The sequence below is a fragment of the Phyllobates terribilis genome, unplaced genomic scaffold (genome assembly GCF_046119375.1).
Source record: "Phyllobates terribilis strain yellow unplaced genomic scaffold, ASM4611937v1 Scaffold_99__1_contigs__length_5935540, whole genome shotgun sequence".
Taxonomy (NCBI): Eukaryota; Metazoa; Chordata; class Amphibia; order Anura; family Dendrobatidae; genus Phyllobates; species Phyllobates terribilis.
In genome coordinates, this window is record NW_027362859.1 from 5094302 (window position 1) to 5115504 (window position 21203).

Below are 21203 nucleotides of genomic sequence, written 5' to 3' on the forward strand. Positions count from 1 at the left end.
CATGAAATAAATTAAATTTAAATTGCATTACTGCTCTAGAAAATGGGAAAAAACTAAGATACTGAGCACATAATTTGGCCAATTCATGAATGCCCAGCAGCCAATGACAAGGCGATCTTTTTGTTGGAATCCTCTCCTAATGTGAATCCTCTCCTAGGCTGAAGCCTACATTTATATGGGTAGGTAGGATCCTGTTGTAATTAAAACCATGGGTGGAGATAGGTTCTCAGCAAAAAAGGTCGCCTTGTCATGACTGCTGGGCATGCACCCAGCAAAAGAAGGTCGTCTTGCCGTGACTGCTGGGCATGCACCCAGCAAAAAAAAAGGTCACCTTGCCGTGGCTACTTGGCATGCACCCAGAAAAAGAAGGTCGCCTTGCCGTGGCTGCTGGCCATGCATGAATTGGCCAAATTATGCGCTAAGTATCTTCCTTTTATCCTATTTTCTACAGCAGTAATGCAATTCAAATTTCATTTATTTCATGTTTACATGCTATAGCGTTACAGAGTGCAACTTTGTTAGTTATGTATTTGGATGGCTACTCTTAGTATGCTCCTGTTCACACCCATTTTCTTTTCGGAAGTGATGGTCAGTCTTTTGTTATTTATGAAGGGGTTCCTCCATCATTTACATTACATTTATCTATGGATTCCCCGTATATTCTCATATTTAGAATCCCCATATAACGAGTATTAATCCCATTTACAGACATCTTGTCATTTCTCCGTTATATTGCTGTATTATCTATGTAGGAATAATATCCTCTAATACATTTCATTTCTTCATCATTATTTTAGAAACAACTGAGCTGTCGAATCCTAACAATGGAATTAGTGAGATCCCGGAGATCCAAGAATCCGTAAGTATCATAGAGGGGGATGCGTGTGTGTCATCAGATCATGGGGTGTGAATGACTCGTCCAGTATTATCCCCCATACAACCATGGGACGTCTCTATTCTAAGTGTAGATGACCCTATGGTGTTAATTACATTTGAATTACAGGGAATCTGTCACCAGGTTTATGCTATTTGGTCTGAGAGAAGCATGATGCAGGGACAGAGACCCTGATTCCATGTGTTGATTACTTTACTCGGTGGAGCAGTTGTGATAAAATCACTATTTTTTTCTGCTGCAGAGCTCTGAATGCTGAGTCTTGATTGGCAGCTTTCTGTGTACACTGTGCATAGGCAGAAAGCTGCTAATCAGTGGTGGAGGCAGGGGTACAGAGCAATAGGACTACCTGGCTAGACAGATAGTCTTCTAGTGATAATCTACTGATTTTATTGAAACAGCCACACACAGCCTAGTAAGTAACACATCACTGGAATCAGGGTCTCTGCCCCTACATCATGGTGCTTTCAGAATACATAGCAAACACCTGGTGACAGATTACCTGTAAGTCCTCCTCTGTGTGATCTCCCACATTATCCAGAATGTTATAGTAATGTATGATGACCGTTGCAGGGCGGCTCCAGGATTTCGTGGGCCCTGGGCGAAAGAGTCTCAGTGGCCCCTTTAACACATACCACGATTCATGATGCACAGATACCGCAGATAATATATATATATATATATATATATATATATATAGTACAAGCCCGAAGATTTCTCTTCTTACATTACATGAGCGATATCTATTGTAAATTCCACAATAACTCAGAAAGCGGCGAATCCTCACAGCTCACAGTGCAGACCGGACAGTAATGTCCTCCACACAGTATAATGGCACCACATAGTCCTCTATACCGTATTATGAGCTCCATATATTGCTCCATATAGAATAATGGACCCCATAAAATGCTCCACGCAGGCTGTGCCCCCATATAATGCCCCATGCAGGCTGTGACCCCACACATAATGCCCCATGCAGGCTGTGCCCCCCACATAATGCCCCATGCAGGCTTTGACCCCCCACATAATGCTCCATGCAGGTTGTGACCCCCACATAATGCCCCATGCAGGCTTTGACTCCCCACATAATGGCCCATGCAGGCTGTGCCCCCCCCCCGACATAATGCCCCATGCAGGATGTCCCCCTCTCACATAATGGCCCATGCAGGATGTCACCCCCCATATAATTCCCCATGCAGAATGTCCCTCCCACATAATGCCCCATGCAGGCTGTGCCCCCCACATAATGCCCCATGCAGGCTGTGCCCCCCCACATAATGGCCCATGCAGGATGTCACCCCCCATATAATTCCCCATGCACGATGTCCCATCCACATAATGCCCCATGCAGGATGTCCCACCCCACATAATGCCCCATGCAAGATGTCCCCCACACATAATGCCCCATGCAGGATATCCCCCCCACATAATGCCCCATGCAGGATGTCACCCCCCATATAATTCCCCATGCAGGATGTCCCCCCCACATAATGCTCCATGCAGGATGTCCCACCCCACATAATGGCCCATACAGGATGTCACCCCCCCATATAATGCCCCATGCAGGATGTCCCCCCAACACATATAATGCCCCATGCAGGATGTCAGTTCTCCCCCCATATAATACCCCATGCAGGATGTCACTCCCCCCATATAATGCCCCATGCAGGATGTCACCCCCCATATAATGCCCCATGCAGAATGTCACCTCTCACCCCATATAAAGCCCTATGCTGGATGTCACTCCCCCCCTATATAATGCCCCATGCAGGATGTCACTTCTCCCCCTCATATAATACCCCATGCAGGATGTCACCCCCCTATATAATGCCCCATGCAGGATGTCCCCCCCCATATAATGCCTCATGTAGGATGTCACCTCTCACCCCATATAATGCCCCATGCAAGATGTCACTCCCCCCCATATAATGCCCCATGCAGGATGTCACTTCTCCCCCCCCATATAATACCACACGCAGGATGTCCCTACCTCCCCCCCATATAATGCCCCATGCAGGATGTCACTTCTCCCCCCATATAATGCCCCATACCTTCATACATAAAAAAAAAAAATCAAATGCTCACCTCACTGCTCACCAGCTGTGGAGAGGTAAGCATTGTGCCGGCCGTGGTCCTGGGCAAGCATTGGGGGGGGGGGGGAGCAAGGCCCACTAGCTGGCGCTGGCACCACTCTCCTCTGCTCACCGGTCCCATAGCTCGCCAGGGTGCCCGACAGCAAGTGGGCCCCTCGCCTACTCAGGGCCCCGGCACTTGCTTGGGTGTGCTGGGTGCTAGCGCCAGGTCTGCCCAGCGTCCGGTTTGTATCCTCCCAACATCATATCAGTGTAAATCATCTGGGACATAATATGGGGGGAGAAGTTTTTGCATCTGTAACTTTTTTCCTGCATCTTCAATAAATCAGTATTATTTCTTATTCTTTTATAGAGCGTGATGGATTCATTGGTTCCGGCGAGAAAGCCGCATATGAGCGACTATGAAACTTCCAAACTCATCAGCAGTGGAAATTTTGGGTGAGATTTCTGTTGCCATAATCCACATTTCTCAGGGTTCCCTATGACAATGCTTCTGCCCCTGCCCCTGCTATTCAGTGTTATCATAGGGAAATTATATGATCTGTAGCAAATCAAACTGTAAGGAAAGCGATTTAAATAATATAATTACATATAATATAATATATAATAATATAATATTATTACATTCGCCTGTGCTAGACCCTCATCTGTTCTTATGCTGCCTCCTCCACCTGAGCTTTTCTGCTCTCCACTCTGATCTTTGTTTTGATGGGGGGGCTCCATTATGAAGCTGATCAGAGAAGTTGGCTACACATGGTCACATGAAGGGTGTCACCATATTGACATCAATGACATCTACACCCTCCACCATGACCATGTGGGCCCAATCACTGGCCTCAGCAGCAGAAGAGAGCCCTGGAGCACATTCATTTTGGACCAATTTTATTTGCACTAAATTGTATTTGGTCAGTTATAGCGAATCTGCCCAAAGAGAATTTCGATAGATTCTCGTATCTATAATGTGACCTGGGTGATGGCTCCGGCAGAAGTGGCATTGTGGAGACCTCCCATAGGTGATCTATGTAGTGCTATTTTATGCATTTCTAGATGTGGATTTATAGTGGCGGCCAGACTTCTAGTATTAAACATATGCAAATTGTCTCTTCAGAGAGGAAGCAAACTAGAACTCCACCTATAGGAAGTAGCAATCCTAAAAGTCAATATCGACCCTTTAACAAGCCTTGTCATATGACTTAGGATAATAGCCAAAACTAAAATCTCAATTTGCAGGAACTGTGTTCTGGGGTACTGCCCCTCTTCAGTGCAAAGTGTGAGATATGGTTTGACTGGGTGAGAGGTGTCTGACCGGTATCCAAGGGGTTGACGTTTCTCCTTGCGGACATGAGGAGACTTTTAAGCCGCAATGCTCCTCTGGGAAATAGGATTGCTACTTCCTATAGGTGGCACTAGGGTGCTAGTTCTCTTCCTCTCTGAAAAGAGACAATTTGCATATTTCCCAGAAGAGCATTGCAGCTTAAAAGTCTCCTCACCTTGACATGCTTAACATGGCTTTTTCCGCAAGGAGAAACGTTACCGCTTGGATCCCGGTCAGATGCCTCTCACCCAGCCAAACCATATCTCACACTTTGCACTGATGAGTGCTTGTACCCCAAAACATAGTGTCCGAAAATTGAGATTTTGGTTATGGCTATTATTCCATGTCATGTGATAAGGCTCGTTAAAGGGTCGATATTGACTTTTAAGATTACTACTTCCTATAGGTGGCACTAGAGTTCTAGTTCTCTTCCTCTCTGAAGAGACAATGTGCATATTTCCCAGAGGATCATTGAGGCTTAAAAGTCTCCTCACCTTGACAAGCTTAACATGTCACTCTCCGCAAGGAGAAATGTTACCCCTTGGATACCAGTATTAAACATATAATGATTTCTATAGATGGATTATTAATAAGGATTTATTATAACCGATGGATTCTCCTTCTCTCCAGGGCCGTCTACTTAGTGCATCATAAAGACTCACACCAGACCTTTGCTATGAAGAAAATGGCTAAGCGGAACCTAAATACTGCACAGAGATTGGAATGGGCCTTTCTGGAGAGGGACATCTTAACATTTGCTGATTGTCCCTTTGTGGTCTCCATGCTCTGCTCCTTTCCAACTAGATCTCACCTGTGTATGGTCATGGAGTATGTAGGAGGTAAGACACATCTATTGTATTATATTCAGCCCATGTCTGCTTTCATCTTATCACTGCTCATATCATTAGGACGGTGTTGGTTACATCCCCACAGAGCATTTACTATAGGTTATCTATTACCAAGATGCTCGTAAATTCATTGATCTTGGTGCAGGGGCGCTATGGGGCTCATCAGTCGGAGGGGGTCTGTCGACGCTCGGCAGTGGGCAGCATCCCTCCACCTGTCATCACAATTTCAGCGGTATTTGCTTCTTCAAGGAGGTGGGGCTGGTGGGGGCAAAAATACTGAGTAGGTGGCTAGTAGGGGCCAAAATACTGAAAGGGGGCCGTATGACTAGATATGGGGGGACTGTGAATGCTGAGTGGAGGTCATCATATTAAGTGGGGTGCTGTGGGGGTCCTCACTCTATATGGAGGCCACCATTCTGTGTGGGGACATCATACTGAGTGGGGAGTTATGCGGACCATTATATTGTGTGAGGGACTGTGGGAACCATTATCCTGAGTGGGAGGGTTGCTGTGGGTGCCATCACACCGAGTAGGGGGTTGTGGCTGGCCTCCTTCTAAGTGGTGGCCTCCTTAGGAGGATTCACTGTGGGGATACCATACTCATTGAGTGTGGGTGTGGGCATTTTTGGGAGCATCATACTCTAAAATGGCCATAAAAGTTGTATTGCTGGTGAGAACACCAAGCTGCTTCAACAGGGATATAAATATATTTCTTTTTTATTTTTTAGGGTGGGGGGCAATTACAACTTTTGATATGGGGTCTTGTGATTTCTATGTACGCCACTATCTGTGTGATCTCCCCAGGATGTTTCCGCTCACTGCTCATTATACATCATGGTTATCTGCTAGTGGTATATCATGGTTATCTTCTGTATAAACCCCTCACCGGTCATATTTCCTTTCTTCTATAGGTGGAGACTGTGGGACCCTTCTAAGCACCAGGGGTCCTTTCTCTGTCCCCATGGCCCGCTTGTACTTTGCAGAGGCGGTACTTGCCGTGGAATACCTGCATAGTTACGGTGTGGTGCACAGAGACCTGAAGCCGGAAAAGTAAGTGCCCCCGTAGTATAATAAAGTGGGGAAAGTTGTCATTTATTATCATTCAGTCTGTGAGGCTAAAACCATCTTCTCTTTTGCAGCCTCCTGATTACATCTACTGGACATATTAAAGTTACCGATTTTGGGATTTCAAAACTTGGTCTAATGATACCGAAAACCAACACCTACAAGGAATTAGCAGTGGACATCTCCAGAGAGTTCCAGGACCGTGAGGTCAGCATCACCTACAAGAACTTAGCTTGTTATTTGTAAATCTCATCACACTATTGTCTCTTCTCTACGTTCTTCCTTTCTAGAGAACTTTTCCACTAATATTTTATCTTCTGCATTGTGTTTTAACGATGATATCTTGTCATAATAATTGTTTCATCGATTCTCATCTCTATGTTCTGTTGGTTTCCAGTTCTGTGGCACCCCATGTTACATAGCCCCAGAGATCATCCTGAAAGAAGGCTATGGAAGACCTGTTGACTGGTGGTCATTGGGGATCATCCTGTATAAATTCCTGCTGGGATGCGTACCATTTGATGCTGATTCCCTCACTGAGCTTTATAAAAGGGTTGTCATTGGTGAGTAGAATAATCCGATCATTGCGTTGATTGGTTACATTTGTTTAGTTATTTCCTTTGCTTTATGTTACAGTCCAGTAAAGAGGTTTTATTTTCTGTAATTTTCTATGTAACAGGAGAACTAATTTGGAATTGTGATCGCGCTCCACCCCTGGATGCTCAGAATCTCATCACTGAGCTGCTCAGAAGAAATCCTGTGCGTAGACTTGGGACAGGTAACAGATATACTAGTATTAATATTCCCTTATTAGACCAAGGACATATCGCTCATGTCCATGAAGATCAGCATTTCTCTATCAGCTCATCTACTGTATTTCTAGTTCTCCACACTAAGACTTTCAGTTTATTTCCTTCATGTCGGCTCAGTTTTGTCATTAGTTCAGATTAAGATAAACTATTCAGATATGGAGCCATCCCTGACTATGTCCGCATCACTTTTGTTTTTCTTTTTCTAGGAGGAGCATTTGAGATCAAGGTTCATCCATTCCTGAGTGACTTGGACTTTGACAACATTCTGAGCCAGGAGCTGGAGTATGTTCCTCAGCTTGTTTCAGACGCAGACACCAGCTTATTTATCAGTAAGTAGAAGGAGACGTCATCTAGACTAAGCGACTGTTTGTCTCATCTTCCCTAATATGTGATCATCTGTTCCCATTAATATTAGTGATAAATAGTGACTGTGTTATACTGACAACCTCTAATAATGCTTCATTACCTATTTCTTGTAGATCATTCTGATATAAACAAACATCTGGTCTCAAAGGATGAGGAAGGCACAAGTGAGAACAATGAGAGCCTTGACTTCCAAAATTTTACGTCATCTTCTGAAAAGCTTTGTAAAGTAAGTATGTGATTAATAAATCCAAAATATGTAAAAAAAAATATAAAAAACTCTAAAAGTACATAAAAAAAATATTTTATATCTTATTTTTATCCGTATTTAGCTCTGTACCATCGCTACCAGGATGGTGAACAATGAGGATCCCAATGCCCCTCCAGAGTATACACAAGAAACCAACACAAACATCTCAGAAATGTGAGTAGATTAGAAAGGGTCATTACTGGGAGTTCCAGGCTGATCTATGTACACAACACCAAATATAGGACATAAATAACAGAATATCAAATGCAGCATTCACGGCTTCATGGTTAACGGTCATTATACTTTTGGCTTCAGAAAATGCAGAAGATAACAGCCCATAATTGTGGCATGTCATGCATTTTTAGCACTGCCTACTCTGTAGGAGAGCTGTAGTATTACTTGCCAGACATTCTTGGTAGTTGTGTTCTGATCCATGGAAGGTAGTTTGGAGCAGAAAACCTTCCCCACTATGACAGTCATATGTCCTATTAGGCCTTATAGTCAGTGTTCTTATAGTGAGACAACCCATTTTATACTGTGTTTACTTACGATTTACATGTTTTTCTTCTTCAAACAGGCAGAAAGAATCTGTTCCTGTATGTAATACAGACGATGCTGTTACCATCTTGCCACCCTCGTCCCCATTGCCAGGTATGTACAGGTCTACAGCACCAACAATGTGAATATTGACTTCAAGGCTCAAATACTTCCACATGGTTTTTCTGGTCTACTATGTTATCCATGTTTCATGGATCTCAGCTATGTTGACCATGGGTTCGTACTGTATCCCTATTTCCCTAATTTTGTACAGGAGTTTTTTTTCATGTATTCTGTATATTACGTTGTATCATCTAGTAACCTAGTGAGATATAGCGACTGTGTTATAATGACACCCTCTAACAATCCTTCTTTATCTATGTCTTGTAGATCACTCTGATGAAAACAACCATCTGGTCTCAGAGGATAAGGAGGGCACAAGTGAGGACGATGAGAACTTTATCTTCCGAATATTTGCATCATCATCTTCTGAGAGGCTTTCTAAAGTAAGTATGTGATCGATAAATCCAAAATATGTACAAAAAAAGGATCTATAAAATTAAAAAGTATGTATATTTAATAACTTATTGTTATCCACATTTAGCACTCTACCACCACTAACGGGATGGTGAACAACGAGGATCCCAAGGTCCCTCCAGAGTGTACACCAGAATCCAACACAAACATCTCAGAAATGTGAGTAGATTATGGGGTCATTACTGGGAGCTCCAGGCTGATATATATGCACAACACCAAATATAGGAAACAAATACCATAATATCAAATGCAGCATCCACCGCCCCATGGTTATCGGTCATTGTGCTTTCAGCTTTCGGAATTGTTGGAGATAACAGCCCATAATTGTGGCCGGTCATGCACTTTTAGTGCTGCCCTCACTGTAGGAGAGATGTAGTATGAAATGCCGGCCATTCTTGGTAGTTGTTTTCCTCTCAGCTCTCTATAAAAGGTAGTCTTGAGCAGAAGACCTTCCCCACTATGACAGTCATATGTCCTACTAGGCCTTATAGTCGGTGTTCTTCTAGTGAGACAACCCCTTTTATACGGAGTTTACTTGAGATTTACATGTTTTTCTTCTTCAAACAGGCAGAAAGTATCTATTCCTGTATGTAATACAGACGATGCTGTTACCATCTTGCCACCCTCGTCCCCATTGCCAGGTATGTACATGTCTACAGCAGCAGCAATGTGAATGTTGACTTCAAGGCTCAAATATTCCCACATGGTTTTATACAATACTATAGGTCTCTTATGTTATCCATATTATGACAAAGCAGATCCTATAAGAATATATTGTTACTGATTTTTTTTTTTAATTTTTCATCAGAATTTCCATCTCATGAAGAAAGAAAATCGGCAATAAATCTGAGTATGGAGCAACAAAACTCAGAAAATGGAAAAAATGGGAAAAAGAGACGAGGTAAGTGTTAGAATCAACTCCATGTTGTGTGATGTCAGTGAGAATAATTCATGTGGAGTAGATGTCATCTGTCAGTGATGGGATTGTCACATGTATGATTGCTGACAATGACCCCTGACCTCTGTATGATAATATTCCTCTGCCGTCCGGCCACAGTGACTGCACAGCATTATCATGTAATATGGAGTCCCATCACTTACATTATATTTATTTCTCTTCTCATAGGTTCCATCTTCCGCCGGATCTTATCATCTTGCCGGCGTGGATTATCCAGGGCTGCTCGCGCATTTGCATGCTGTCACTGTTGCCCTAAAACCATCTAAAAGACGGGACACCTAAGCATCCAGCACCCTGAAGTCCAGCAGATCCACCATCACTGCTGGAGCTGTATAGAAGGACCTTCACCATCTACCTGTGGCCTTCTGACTGGTCAACCTGGACAAGTTTCAGTAACGCCTCTGTCATCGGGCTCTGCGGTATTCATACTGCTCGTCTGACTTGTCATTTACTGATCACCTGGTATCTGACCTCGGCTATCTTCCTGACTTTGATTTAGTCTATTGATAATGTTCACGATTTTATTCATCCCATTATTAATTAAAAAAAAGTAAAATCTGTTACTGTTGCTCTGATTCCTTTTTGTCTTGAATTCACAAATACTTGTAACTCACTAATTGCTCTTCTTCTCACTAAATGTATTTCTCATTATCCTTAATGCAGCAGTCAGTCTCATATTTCTGTCCAGCAGTTACACTGGTGCCTCCACCCTGTACCAGTCATTGCACTCATCCACAAACCTCTCCACACTGCTGCACAGCCCTGCATCTCTACCATATCTACACTCCAATGAGCTAAGATTAACATCCTCCATAATCAGGACCTCCCACTCTCATGTCCAAGACATTTTCTCTGCTGCACCAGCTCTCAGGAGTGCACTACTGCAGGCAATTAGGTTCATTCCCACTATCAGAGATTTTAAGTGTGCAGTAGAAACAGATTATTTGTGGCGGAACTATCAAATCACCTCACTATTCTAAGTTTTTCCTACAGCACTCAGTAGCACTTAATATTTGTACATATACTGATAATGGTTGGTGACAGATTCATGCAGCCTTAATTCCACAAAGATAGAAATAAAAGGTCAACATGTTTCATACATCCAAACCATCCTTAATCATGGCAGAAAAACATAATTTTAAGTTCCCACTATGAATATTTGGTGAGATATCACAGCTGTGTATTCTCACAGCACAAAGAACGCATCTTACAGATCAGCAAATCACAGTGTGCTGACGCTTAGTGTTGTAGTTTTGAACAACACCATTTATTTTATCATATAATGTGTTGAAAAATGAGAAAAAATGGCAGGTTTGGGTTCCTTCATTTTACAGTGTGTATTGTGTTGTAAAAACAAACTGACAAAATGATTCAGAGTCAGTAGTACGATTACTGTGATACCAAACTTATAAGGTTTTTATATATATATATATATATATATATATATATACAGTGTTTAGCAGTCTTAAGAGAAAGCTAAGTTTAGACAACAAAATTCTAATTAACAAGAACTGAACCACAGGTAAGTGTAATTATTCATTAAACAGATGTTCAGCAGACAGGTGTCTGTAAAAGGAAGTTACTTAATAAAGAAAACTCCTTCCCATTTCATGCTATCAGCAATGGCACCACATAGAAGGGAAATGTCACAAAACCTGAGAAAGAAAATAATTTCTTTGCAATAAATGTGAAGTCTACAAGAAGATCAGCAAAACTTTACTTATCAGTCAGAATACTGTAGCAAAAGTGATGCAAAACTATAACAAAGATGGAACTGCAACCATCTTACAGAGACGTCCAGGCCGACTATGGAAGTTAACACCTAAACAAAAGCGTCCTCTGATGAGAAGGGTAAGTGGCACCACATAGAAGAGAAATGTCACAAGACATTTCTGAGAAAGAAAATAATTTCTTTACAAAAAATGTGAAGTCTACAAGAAGATCAGCAAAGCTTTTCTTATCAGTCAGATGGAAGTTAACATCTAACAAAAGCATCTTCTGATGAGAAGAAAATCGACAGGCAAATTCATTGCTATTAGCTGAAGAAGAAGAAAGCCAAACTAGGGTGAGTGTTTTCCATGACACGACACGGTGTACACTGCAAATGAATGGCATTCATGAGTGTCCTCCACAAAGGAAGCCTCTCTCCCTTAAAGCCCATGAACAATAAAAGTCCGTCTACAATTTGCCAGGGTCCATGCTTAAAACTATGAGGACTACCGGGACTCTATACTGTGTATGTGCATCTTATGTGTATGTCCGTATTTTATGTTTGTGTGCACTATGTATATGCATACGTTAAAATGTGTATAGAGTATTAGCATGTGCAAATTTTATACGTGTGCCTAATATATACATGGAAATGTATATGTAGGTGGTGCCTGATGGAGGGTGGGGGGCCCAGATCAGAAGTCCTGATTAAGGGCCCTTCACTGTCATTGTCTGCCCCTTATATAAACAGTAAAATCTCCTTTAATAACTGGACTTCCATTGGGGTGGACTTCTCATAGATGGCCAGTAGGCATACTATATTGTGAATCTGGGCATCTCTCACAGAAAATCTGATCTGGATATGAGGGTGGTCTTCTATAAGCGGTGATGTTTTGAAGAGATTTAGGGAAAAGTCCCAATTCTTATCCATCGATCTGGTAATTTGAGTAAAATATTTGTGTTGATAACTGATCACAAAGTCACAAAATATGTAAGATTTGGCATAACCTGGTTCATTTTTCAAAAAGTTATGCTCAATTTTTTTAGCACCAAGTTTTGTTGCTTTTTTGTAGACTTACACTAACTTAGTATATTGTGTGAGAATTAAATGAATTATGAATTAGTTGGCGCATTTTACCACACTCTGGGGGTCCCTGACAGTCCTTCTTTACCGGCCCTGTAGTGATGCCAATGTAAACTTCCAAGTGACCGCGCAGTCAATCACTGTCACGAATGCAGGACAACCTATGATTAGCTAATTTTTGGGAAATCCTTATAACAAAAGGGGATTGAAAATATTTACAATTATTTTAAAAGCATTAAAAAAAAACCAGACCCAATACTTATAATTAGTTTGTTGAAAGTAGTCTAATTAAAGGGAGCTGAAAGGATTAGAGATTATGAACCCTATTCACCAGTGTTTTTGCCAGAAAACTGGCTTAAAGCTCCTGAAAAGTTGCAAAGTTTTGTGACTTTTCCCATTTTCATATAATTTTAACTTCTTTAAAGCCCAAGACGTACTGATACGTATCTGCGCCCTGGGACTTAAGAGCCTGATACGTATTAGTACATCTTTGCGATCGCGCCCGCACACAGGCTGTGCGGGCGTGATCGCCGCCGGGTGTCAACTGATTGTCACAGCTGACACCCGGTGCTATGTGCTGGGAGAGGTCCCGCACATTAACCCCCGCAATGCTGCGATCGAAGTCGTTCGCAGCATTGCGGGGGCAAGGGGAGGTGATCGAGATAGTCACCTCTCCTGCCGGCGTCCAGCAATGTGTGCCGCGGCTTCCCGGATGTTGCCATGATGACCCGATTCACTGAGGGGTGCAGTTTTAAGAATGGTGTCACTTTTGGGTATTTTCAGTCATAAAGACCCCTCAAAGTGACTTCAAATGTGATGCGGTCCCTAATAAAATGGTTTTGTAAATTTTGTTGGAAAAATGAGAAATCGCTGGTCAATTTTAACCCTTATAGCTCCCTAATAAAAATAAATTTGGGTTCCAAAATTGTGCTGATGTAAAGTAGACATATGGGAAATGTTATTTATTAACTTTTTTTGTGTGACATATCTCTCCGATTTAAGGGCATAAAAATTCAAATTTTGAAAACTGCAAAATTTTCAAAATTTTCGCCAAATATCTGTTTTTTTCACAAATAAACACAAGTGATATCGAAGAAATTTTACCACAACCATAAAGTACAATATGTCATGAAAAAATATTCTCAGAACCAGGGGGATCCGTTGAAGCGTTCCAGAGTAATTACCTCATAAAGTGACAGTGGTCAGAATTGTAAAAATTGGCCTGGTCATTAACGTGCAAACCACTTTGGGTTGTAAAGGGGTTAAGGACTCTACCTGCATATACAGTCATGGCGGAAAGTGCTGGCACCCTTGAAATTGTTTCAGAAAATTACACATGTTTTATTACACGCATGTTTATTTCCTTTGTGTTTATTGGAACAACACAAAAAAACTGAGAAAAAAAAGGCAAATTGGACATAATTTCACACAAAACTCCAAAAATGGGCCGGTATACATATATATATTTTTGATGGGACAACACTGAAGATGCGACACTTTGATACAATGTACAGTAGTCAGTGTACAGCTTGTTTAACTGTAAATTTGGTGTGCCTGCAAAATAACTCAACACACAGCCATTAATGTCTAAACCGCTGGCAACAAAAGTGAGTACACCCCTAAGTGTGTTCTCAGCTGATGTTATTTGTTGGTTATTCTTTGCATCCCGAACAATTTTCTTGGCAGTTGTGGCTGAAATTTTTGTTGGTCTACCTGACTGTGGTTTGGTTTTTACAGAGCATCTGATTTTCCATTTGTTAATCACAGTTTGAACACTGCAGACTGGCATTATCAATTCCTGGGATATCTTTTTGTATCCCTTGCCTGTGTTATACTCTTTTTGCCTCCCTTTCCTGTGTTATACAGTTCAACTACCTTTTCCCGTAGATCCGTTGATAATTCTTTTGCTTTCCCCATCTCAAAATCCAGAAACGTCAGTGGCTGGATCCCAGAAACTCACTCAGCTTTATGCACACACACTGATTACAAGCAAACAGGTCATAGGTGAGGATGTTACCTTTAGTAGCCATTCAAACCCATTTGTGTCAAATTCTGTGCATGTTATCAGGCCAAAATCACCAGGGTATGTGAACTTTTTGATCAGGATTATTTGGATGTTTTTGGTTGTACTCGTTGCTCGGGTCGAGCAAATTGAAATACTCGGGTGCTCAACCCGAGCAATGAGCCCAATATAAGTCTAGGGGAAACTTGAGCATTTTTCAGGTGGCTCCCCACGGCGGTCTGCAGAGGGCCTAAAAATTGCCCAAATCGATGGGAACTGTGCTCAAATGACATGGGAACAGCATGGGGAAGACCCCTGGAAGCATCTCTGACTCCCAGATCACTGCTGTCAACAACGTCGTCAGAGTATTACGCCACTTTTACGGCGTAAGGAACATCCTTTCCAGGGTGATGACTTGTATATAAGGCAAAATAAATAAACAAAAACAAAAATACTCCTACACACCTTGGGCTATGTTCACACGTAGCATTTTTGACACGTTTTTGCACTTTTGCATTGCTTTCAACCAAGACAAATGCATTCACCAGAAAATGTCATTTTAACATTTTACAACCTTATCTGGCCATGTGGTGTGTGACACATCATCAGACACATGCATACAGTGCTGAAAAGACATGGGAACAGCAAGGGGAAGACCTCTGGAAACATCTCTGACTCCCAGGTCACTGCCTAAATGTGTGCCCATCATAAGTGATCCTTGGCACATGCGAAGATGCCTCCCGCCATGCACCTGTCGTTGCAGACTTGCAACAATCACCGTCCACGTCCTTGTCCCACTGCAGTGTTCAGTTGTCCCTACCCCATTCCTTGGAATGCAAGCACAAGAATGCCGGCAGCCACCCATCCACAGGCTGCAATACTATACTGCCAAATTTTTGACAGCTGCTTGCACTTGAAATGTGGCCTTTTAGGCTTGTGGAGGCGGAAGCTTTTCATAACCTCATGCCGGCGGCGGCCGGGTGTCCATACTCGGTCCCCAGCCGCCACTATATTTCCCGGTATCGCCTCCGCCTTCCACAAGCACGGGTCCCATAACATTACCCGTGCCCTCCCCAGTGCACTTACTGGGAAGGACCGCCTAACCACAAACACGTGGACAGGTGAAAGTGGCCAGGGACGGTACGGAGCCAGTCCACAACTTTTTTTGCTAAGAGTTGTATTTAGCTCGGTGAAAGGACTGGCATAGAGGGAAACCGTATCTACCCTGCTTGTCATTTCTCCCAGAAAATCCTGTAATTGAGCTTGTTGCAGAAGCAATGGCAGCCCATCCAACATCAACTCGCACTTGTCAATGGTGCTTTGACACACACACACATCTTTCTTTGCGCATTTAATTTCTTGAATACAGAGTTGGAAAATGGCCTGATCCGTAATGCGTTTTGAGAAATAACATGCATAAGCATGGCCGATCCGCATTAAAAAAGCAGCCATAGAGTGTCCAGGAACCTTCCCCCACACCTTTCTTAGCCAGGGCTGCTTTTCGGCAGGGTTGGACGGGCCCACCAGAGAACCGGAGACTTCTCCGGCGGGCCCTGGCTTCTCCTTCAGGAGAGTTCATAGTGCCGAGGTGAGGCCATGATGATGATAGAGGCCATCATCGGCTTAGTTTTCTGTTACTTGGAATGCAATTGCAAGTATGCAGCCAGCCACCCACCCACCCACAGGCCGCAACACTAAACTGACAGATTTCTGGGCAGCTCTTTGCACTTGAAATATGGCATTTTAAGCTTGTGGAGATGGAAGCTTTTCACAACCTCATGCAGGCGGCGGCCGGGTGTCCATACTCAGTCCCCAGCCGCCAGTATTTTTCCCGGTATCGCCTTCGCCTTCCACAAGCACGGGTCCCACAACATTACCCATGCCCTACCCAGTGCACTTACTAAGAAGGACTGCCTAACCACAAACACGTGGACAGGTGAATGTGGCCAGGGACGGTACGGAGCCAGTCCACAACTTTTTTTGATAAGAGTTGTATTTAGCTCAGTGAAAGGACTGGCATAGAGGGAAACCGTATCTACCCTGCGTGTCATTTCTCCCAGGAAGTCCTCTAAAGCTGCTTGCACTTGAAATATGACCTGAACATTACTGCTGGTACTTTTCTGTGGGAATTTTCTTGCCTCCTACCAGCCTGGAATATTTCCAGCAAACTATGGTACAACACTATGGTATTAACACTGCCCCCAGTACCAGTAGCGAAGCCATCCTCAATTTCCTTCTCTGGAATTTTATTTGGTAGACTGAGTGGCTGCCCAAATACATTTTCTCACAAAGGAGCTGATGATAGAGTGGCAGTAGGTTCAAGTTTCTCCAGCCTGTTAGATATTAGAGGGTGAACGGCAGCACATTGGATCAGTGGTTAGCACTGAAGTCTTGCAGCACTGGGATCCTGGGTTCAAATCCCAGCAAGGACAACATCTGCAAGAAATTTGTATGTTCTCCCCATGTTTGCATGTGTTTCCTCCTCAGTAAAAATAGAGTGTCCTGGAATCTTCCCACACACTTTTCTTAGCCAGGACTGCTTCTCGGCAGGGTTGGACAGTCCCACCAGAGAATTCTCTGGTGTGCCTTGGCTTTTACCTCAGGAGAGTTCATGATAGCGCTAACTTTGCAGCTGCTATGGGGCTCTTGAGCGGGTGAGAAAGGTTAGCCCTCAGAAACAAATCCTCTGGTGGGCACAATGTTTTTCAATCTGAAACAGCATCTCAGTGGGAGTTGTATTTCACCACAGCCATATTCTTTAGCTCTGTGAAAGGACTGGCATAGAGGGAAACCTTATCTACCCCGGTTGTCATTTCTCCGTCACCAGGTTCCGCCCATTGTAACACACGACCATGCCTGGCTGTATGTTCAGCGGTGAGAGCCACAGATCAAGCTGCTGTGTTACAGCTTTCAACAACTATGCAGCGCTGGGCGGTTTGTCAATTAAGCATTAAGCATGTTATCTTCAGCACAGCCTGTTGCTGTTTGGCCAAGGCAGTGCTGCAGTGCTGTCAGCTTGTGACTGATGTGGTCATTTCGGAGATGGAGGAGGAGGTGCATGAGCTGAACAATGTGATTACATTGAGGTTAAATTGGTGATGCTGTTTTTTATACTAAAGGAAGATCCTATTGTTATGTTTTTTTATGTTATTTTTTATGACAAATGCATTCACCGGGAAATGTCATTTTAACATTTTACAACCTCATCTGGCAATGTGGTGTCATCAGACACATCCTGTTTTATTTATGATGGAGGGACTCTGAAAGTCATAAAGCCTATTTTTATAGGGACATCAGACGGCTCTTACTATTCTTAAAAGGCCAGCAGTCGGCCCTAGCTATTGTTAGAGAGCCATCAGAGGGCTATGCTTTGTTGTTCCCATTATTAACAAGTGGGTCTCCTATACTGTTATTGCGCATCCAGAGACTGCAAGGGTTGTCAAAAAATTTGGACGCAACCTAATACCCCTTTGAAGAGACATAGAGGAGGGTCTCAGTAAAAAAAATGTTCCCAATATAAAGGAGCGGGTCTTCTATAGTGGTAATGCCCATGCTGTGACTGCAAGGGTGGCCAAAATTTTTGAAAAAAAACACTAACAATTTAAAGACACAAAGAGCATGGCCACAGTAACAAGGTACGACATGTTCCCGTTAGAAAGGAGAGGGTCTGCTATACAGTTATAGGGTATGCAGTGAATCCAACGGCTGACAAATTTTAGGAAAAACCCCACTAAGAATTTAAGGACACACAGAGCAGGGCCACAGTAACAAGGTACGATATGTTCCCATTAGAAAGTAGAGGGTCTGCTATACAGTTATAGGGTATGCAGTGAATCCAACGGCTGACAAATTTTAATGAAAAACCCCAATAAGAATTTAAAGACACACAGAGCAGGGCCACAGTAACAAGGTACGACATGCTCCCATTAGAAAGGACAAGGTCTGCTATACAGTTATAGGGTATGCAGTGAGTCCAACGGCTGACCAATTTTAGGAAAAAACCCACTAAGAATTTAAAGACACATAGAGCAGGGCCACAGTAACGACAAATTCCCATTAGAAATGATAGGGTCGGCTATACTGTTATAGGGTATGCAGTGAGTCCAACGGCTGACAGATTTTAGGAAAATCCCCACTAAGAATTTAAAGATACACAGAGCAGGGCCACAGTAACAAGATATGACATGTTCCCATTAGAAAGGAGAGGGTCTGCTATACAGTTATAGGGTATGCAGTGAGTCCAACGGCTGACCAAGTTTAGGAAAAAACCCACTAAGAATTTAAAGACACATAGACCAGGCCACAGTAATGACAAATTCCCATTAGAAATGAGAGAGTCTCCCATAGTGTTGGACTATGCAGTGACTGCAAGGGCTGCCAAAAATTTGGAGGCTTCAATGGCCCTTGGAAAAAATTTATACTTGTAATGCCATGCACTAAGTGTATGGGCTGACAAACATTTACTCCTGGGGGGTATACATGAACATACTGTATAAAAAAATTTTTTTACGGGCATCATAAAAATGTAGCGCCCCGAGGGCTCGGCCGCTACAGGGGTATTGCACCTCTGCCAGAGGTGTGATATTCCACTCCCGGGTAAGGATGGAGTATGGACCAGGGTTCAGTTAGCTGCATACAGCACACTCACCCCATTTCCGAGGGACAGCTCAACGGTGCTCCCATTAGACAGAAATGCAGGCACGACAGACCGTGTCCCTGGCTGGAGTGGGGAGGGGGTAGGAATAACCAGTGATGTAGGAGCAGATAGGGGTTGGTTCCTGAGCGTAGATAGGAGCCCATTGTTTGCTGGTCACCTGGGCTCATGTTCTAGAGGGAGGTATAAAAGGTGGGCACCATCTTAGAACAGTGTTCAGTCAGAGAGAAGAAGTGACAGAGTGGAGGCCTCTGCAAGTGGCTCTGCTCCGTAGGCGGGCCTAGCCTCTGAGGCCCAGCCAGCACAGAGAGAAGAGAAGAAGAGAAGTTCAGTGAGTGGAGTAAGAGAAGGAGTTCAGCCAGAGAGGGCTGACAGGGAGCTGTGGCTCAGTCTGGGCCCAGCTCCACGAGGCAGGCCTAGGGTGAAAGCCAGGAACAGAAAGGAACAAGAACAGAAAGGAACAAGAACAGAAAGGAACAGAAGAGAAAGAGAAAGAGAGAAACAGAAGGGCTCAGGAACAAGACGGCATAAGGGACCCTAAGAACCCACGAGAATACAGGGTGAAGGGTCAGGCAGATTAAGGATACCGGATCCCATGTTGGCGGAGGAGAAACAGCCCTCAGCCAAAGACCGGAGGTCGTGATCATTTATTGGTGCGACACCTCATCAAACCTGCTAGGAAGGCACCATATAGGACAGCGGGGAAAGGGAACCACGTTTACCCGCACAAGTCCGCGGCAGCTGGACAAAAGTGGGTCACTGGTGAGGCAGGCCAGAGAAAGGATTGAAGGGGTCCTGTGCCATGCTCCTGAACTGCCTGGGGTTGACCGAGACCCTCACCTGGTGCACGCAGCACGGCTCGGGCGGTCATTGCTGACAGAAGTGACCCGGAGTACATGAACTGTGAGTAAAAGACATTGGACTGCAGTACGTTGTCTGTGTACTCTTTTGCTCCTCCAGCACTAACGGCACTGGGACTCTCTGCACCATCACCCCCACCATCCACTACACTGCCCTGGAGCTGCACTCTTCCCGTGGGGAGTCACACTACCTCAGCTGCATACATCATCAGCCCCAGCGGTCTGCCTTGCAGCGGCGGTTCATAATAACCGCAATCCACGGGTGGCGTAGTCGGACATCACTTAGGACTGCTAAAGGACTACCACTGGTCTGACCACCCTGAGCCGTGGAACCGGGTCGCCACTACTACCCCCACCGTCTCCCTATTGCCCGGCTCCGAGTCCCCCACGGCCCAGGGGCGAGTCAAACACCCTTTAAAAAAATTATGTGGGTGTTGCATCATGGACCACGGTCACCCTGGTGATATGGTGGTGGAGGATGAGGAGAAGGAGAAGGACAAGAGCAAATAGACAAAATCAGGAAGCGTATACCCATGTGTGGGTGTGAAAAGGTGCATGGGAATACACCTCCCAAGAAAAGACACTGGATTTGAGTTTATGTTACGCTGCTATCATTCGGTGGTGTTGAGAAGTCTGGCCCAATCCAGCCCTTGTTCATTTTTATAAGAGTCAGCCTGTCAGCATTTTCAGTTGACAGGAGGATGCGCTTATCAGTTATAATTCCACCAGCGGCACTAAAAACCCGATCTGATAAAGCGCTGGCGGCAGGGCAGGCCAGGACCTCCAAGGCATAGAGAGCCAGTTCATTCCACATATCTAGCTTGGATACCCAATATTTATAAGGCACAGAGGAATCACGGAGGACGTTGGTACGGTACGGCAAGGTACTCCCTCAGCATCTTCCCAAACTTTGCACTCCTTGTGAGAGTACCCTGCGCCTCAGGGCCTGTGCGATGGGAGGGTCTGAGAAAACTCTCCCAGAACTTTGACAGTGTTCCCCTGCCTCTGCTGGATTGAAGTTGTGTCTCTCTCGCCTGTACTCCTTGGTTGTCGAACGAAGTGTGCCCTCTGCCTCCAGCGTTTTCAGATGGGAATTTTTTTAATAGTTCCGCAACAAGGGCCTTCTGGTACTGCCTCATTTTTGTACACCTGTCCGCCTCAGGAATAAGAGATATAAAGTTCTCCTTGTAGAGTGGGTCTAGAAGTGTCACCAACCAGTAATG